Genomic DNA, 5,600 nt, shown 5'->3' with positions numbered 1-5,600 from the left:
CTGTGGATTGGTTCCATATAAATAAAACTGAACTGAATTTATGTAAATGTAAACATCGAAATACATCTCAAAATACAATAGCTTAATTTCTGTTGCTGAAATGGGAGTTAGAGTACCTGTTTTGCCACTGAACAGTCTGTGCAGTTTTGCAGCATTGCTTGTAAGAGCAAACTGTGAAATTGCTCTCATGCTATTTTAATCCCTTCAATAGGTTTATTAATTCTTGGTACTATTTTCTGATAAGATGTCAGAAAAACTTCAACTTCACTGATGTGTTTATAATGGGTTCACTCATAATAATAATAATAAAAAGCAAGTGTTCATAGATTTGTTAATAACTATAAATTAGAATGAACCTTTGGTTGAGTTTTTGCTAAGAGTTTATCGAATTGTAATTTTGAAAGTGCCCCTTTGCTTTTGCATCTTATGTTGCATTGTTTTAGTTCCTTTTTTTTTCTTGCTCACTTTCTGGTTCTACAATCGCTGACTCTTTATGCTAGTTTTTTGTGAAAAAATGATCTCTCTCTATCTTTATCTACTTTTTAGGAGTTTTTGGGTCCCTGTTGATATACCAATCAACATTTTTTTTTCTCTCCCCTCAACAGAAATTGCCTCTTCAGGCTCTCGATACACACACATCCTCCCACATGTACACACATCATCATTTACACACACACAAAACTGAAACTGCACCATTTTAGGTGCTGTTGTTGTGGACCGCACTACATAAATAATTTAATTCAACTGAAAACTGCTCAGTCATAGCTGATGACCCATCTCTCATGCGTTGATCCTCATGATCAGTTATTCAGAACATTTTTGCACTATAAGTTGGATTAGAAGTTATGAAAATAAATTAAGGCAAACTGCTTTCATCGCATCCTCCTTCAGTCCTCCACAAACTTAGATTGATTTGATTTTAATGTTTTATTCTGTGTGCGAGTTTAAAATCTATACTGATATTGCAGTGGTCTAAAAATAATAGTAAAAGCATCTGCACATGCCTGAGAAGCTTGAAGGTGAGCATGGCCAGATTTAAATCCAATTAAAATGTAGGTTTTTGTATTTTATGAACTGATTCCTCTGGTCTTTTGGATTACAGCAAATATTGCCAGAATTATGACATAATAATTTTAGAATTAAAAAAAGGGTGTGGTAATCAAAAGGGGACATATGAGAACCTCGTCCTTATCTCCTTTATGATGATCAGAAATGGGTATGTTAGCAAAGAATTCAGAGCTATTTTTCAGAGCCTTCATTTCTTATCAAGTCCTTGTCTGTTTAATGTTGTGAAAATTTTCATTTTTATTTATTTGCCACTCATTTTTCAATCTAACCAATACTCTTGCTGATTGTAAATCTTGAGAATGGAAGAATGTACTTTCATCTCCGACCTCTAGCTATCTCTATCTAGCATCTATGTAGCTAAACAAGACTGCTATTGTATTCTGTGAGGGGGTTTTCCAGTTGCTAAAACATTGTAACCACTGCACTGGCCCAACTAAAAGTGTTACACAACTTTGATTACACTAAGTGCAACTGTATCTTTTGAGTATATCTGCTCTGAAGATGCGAAGCATAGGCTGCTTTCATGTCTGATCAATACAAATGGTGTTCCTGAGCACCCAGAGTCACAGGCGCAAAGACTGTACCTGAGTTCACTGACATTTTGCTGATGGCTGAGTCAGATGATGAATACCCTGTTACTGTGATTCTTCCTGAGTTAGCAAACTTTCTGCTTTTCCTGACTCAGACTTGAGATCAACAAGTAACAAGTCTGCTACTAAGGCAGTCAACGCCTCCCATGCTCACAAGTACCTGACTAAAAATTGACTGTTTTCTTCCTTTTTCTAAATCACAGACTGCTTCTGAGTCATGTGATGATTCTTCTGCTCCTTGGTTAACCAGTTCATTCCAGTATGGGAGTAGGCCCACCACTCACCTACACTTGACCTATGATCAATGCCCCAGTGGACCACCAGTTCCCTCGAGGGTCAGCCCTCCAATTGACCACACATCAGAAAATTGGTCTTTAAAATCAGTCACCAACATGCTCTTGGCTAGCACCTAAGAGACCAGAATCTCTACAGACGCCATAGCCCAAAGAGCATCTGTGTGTACTGTATTCTAGATGGTGTCTGACTGCGCTTGGTTTTAGACTTCACTGGGCTCTGAACTCCACTTCTGAGGTTGTGCTTCCACACCTGACCGCCTAGCTAGCCTTTTTGTCCCTTTTCCACAAGCCTCTGAAAGGTCCCGCCATCCATAGCAGTCCTCCAAGTTGTGCATGGCTTTAAGCTATTAAGGATTATGAGTTCTCCTACTTGCTTTGGTTTAGGCTTGGCTCTGCTCCTGCCTTACTCCCTGCTTGTCGTCGTGTTGTTCCATACAGTTTTTGTTTCCCTTTTGGGATTCAACGGTGTCAGGAAACCACCAGGGATCTGGACTCAAAATGTGTGACACAGGAAGAGAGTTTAACTGAATGAAGAAAACGATGAGGGGTGGTTGGCAGACAGGGCATGCAGGGCATAACCCGGAGATTCTTCAGGTGAATCCACAGAGAAAGCTGCAGTCCAAAGTCGCAGTTGCAATCCATGGACTGGGAAGAGTCTACAGAGAGTAAAAGGTGTGAAATTGACAATTGTTGAACTCATGAGTCAAACATTTTATTGTGGCAAGTGCAACGATCTGGTGTCAGCTGGAAGATTTCCTCAGTTTTAAGAAGAACACTGGAAACAAGCACTCGCCCAAAAATTAATCAAAGCTGCCAGGCATGAAACACACACACACACACACACACACACACACACACACACACACACACACACACACACACACACACACACACACACACACACACACACACACACACACACACACACAGAGCAAGACAAGAGGGCGCAATAAGAAGAGACAGACAGAAATTACAAGAGTGCACAGAAACCATGACATTATTTATTTTCTCATGCTGAAATATCTTTAGTTTGGATTTCTATTGAGCTTAACCTGCATGTTTCCTCCTGCACATTTTGCTAATCTCCTGTAAGTTTTATCAAAATTCAGTTAAAATTACTGTTGTAAGTGTTTTTAGCCATAAATAATAAAGCAGGGTTAGGGGTTTGTGATGTCCTGCTTATTGAATTATTAAAGAAAAATGATATTGGTGGGTTTTCTTTATGAAAGTTAACTTGACTCTATCTAAAGGTAAAAACGCGTGTGCATAAAAAAGGCACGTTTTAGTTTTATGAGGCTTCTGACTTATAATATTTAATCCCTGGACTCAGCAAATATCTGGAGTCTGTGCTGCAGTCTGCCAAGTTGACTGTGACAAGACTCAAAGAGGCTTTCAGTCATTAGTGAAATTTATGCTGCTGTCATGTCACATCGGCACTGACATTCAAGTCTGTAATTGGAAATATCTTGTGGTGATAAACAGAACAGAAATGCCTAAAATTCTATTACTTTAGCCTGAGTGAAAGTCAGTGTAATGAATACCATATGTAATGGATTAAGTGCTACAATCACCAGGAGTACTGAGCTGGGAGTGATTAGCGAGTGATAATAAATCAATCAGTCAGAGCCATGTCAGTAAATATCAGTGTTTAATGGAACCCCTTCTTGTTTCATATAGGTTTTACTTTTAATAAATATAAAAGTACAATCATTGGTATAAATGTGCAACTTGCAAACAGAATTCATTTGCATACATTAACTTGATGTTACACTACAATGCAAGCAACATGAGACACAGCAAGGTGTAGCGTCGTGTTCACATGAGTCGAGTTAAGGATCAACATAAATAACAGACAGATAAAGCAGCTTCTAAAGTGAGAGCTGAATGTCATTTGTTGCTCCATATTATCAGCTCCCCTCCTAAAAAAACACACAAAAACAAACTAACAGGGACATGTGTCCTGTAAATCTGGAAATTATGCTCCGGATCAAAGCCAACAATTGGACTCTTGTTAAAGATCAGAAGCAGCCAAGCTGAGCAAATAATACATCATTCTGTTACTGAGCTGCTCGGCTGTTTACCTGCCCGCTGGTAATAGCCATTTCCAGCGTGTTCCAGCCAATTTGATGATAATACAGTTTTTACCCCCTGAAACGAGCATCTTTAACAGTCTTGAAATACAAAAGAGTTCATGCACTCTTCTGTAGCAGAAACTGGAGAGAGCAAAGTGTTATGCATCATACTGTGATTACAGGGAAATTTGCTTGAATAAATGATAATGCCATTAGCACCGTCGACGGCTTTAAAGGTTAACGCTAACAACATTTCCAGTTTCTTCTAATGTCAAACTAATTGTTTTTCATTATTGGACTGGTAACGACCACTGAAGCGTTGCTTTTTACTTAAGCTATTTCACACTCAAATAGCCGCTGATTAGCAAATATTTGAATGTGAATACAGTACAGTATGTGTTGACAGAAAATAAATGATCTCAGTGGTGATTTTAACTGCTGATAAGCTGATGGGGAGTCACCGCTGTGTAATCCAGATCTGCTTGGATTGGAAATTAGGTGGAGCGATTAACCTGATTCTTTCTGAAGTGAATAAAATCTGGCTGTAAAACAGAAGGCAGCTGGACTTCTTTAAGTTTTGTCAGAATGTATCACGTCTCATCCAAGAGGCTTCTTTGGATCTAAAACCAAAGGGTGGATAGTCCACCCCTAGTGGGTGGTGTCCCTTAGGAGGGTCTTTGACCACTATTAAGTCTGGAGTTAAAAGAGGAATAATGGGACCATTATGTTCACAATGTTGCCTGTGTTGTCGGTGTCTCACGCCAATTTTGAAGTCACATCACGTGCCGCACGATACAATCTTGGATGGTCCTGCACCTTGTGATTTTTGTAACCTGGCACGTAGCACCGCAGCCGCTGCAGCTGGATTGATCATGCAGGTTTTTACTGCCATGTTATTAATATTCCAGCACAGAAGCACAGGGACATACAGATATACAGAGGGAGATTTTGCAGCTGTTTGGAAACTTGAGAGTTTCTGGAAAAAACACACAAAGTCTTGGCTTCTGGTTTTGATGAGGCTGCGGTGGGGAGCAAATCAACTATTCCAGCGGGTATACTGATGCCTTAAAAGGGCCATCTTTGTCCACTGTGAATGCCCATCACTAAACAGAGGTACAATGCAATCTTGAGGTCTCTACCCATGCTCCTCAACCGTCACTCACATCTTGTGTCAGCTGACTTCAATAGGTCACATGATAGGGTGTTGCAAGGACTCACGATGGTCTCACCCAAAACCTGTGGTACCTGTGGTAATGACCCACATCTTTTTCACTCCTTGGCTCATGTGATGATGCACATAATCAACAGCGTGTCAGCAACTCTCTTAGGGTAAAACCTCCACTAGGGTTTAAATACTTTGAATTCTCTACCTTCAGTTCTAAAACCTTTTGGTGTTAGAACTGAAGAAGCCACTTGGATGAGAGCCGAAACATCTTCAGAAACCTTAAAGGAGTCCAGTTTTTTTCATGCTCCTTAGACTACCATGACCTGGATGACTGAGAACCTACAAAGTCAATATTATATACAAATAGTGCTTACGTCATTTTAGTCCGAGCCTGTGTTTCATGTGAACA

Source organism: Oreochromis aureus, linkage group 13 (assembly GCF_013358895.1).
Source record: "Oreochromis aureus strain Israel breed Guangdong linkage group 13, ZZ_aureus, whole genome shotgun sequence".
In the NCBI taxonomy this organism is placed as follows: Eukaryota; Metazoa; Chordata; class Actinopteri; order Cichliformes; family Cichlidae; genus Oreochromis; species Oreochromis aureus.
The sequence above is the reverse complement of the archived record's forward strand: the minus strand, read 5'-3'. Positions refer to the sequence as shown.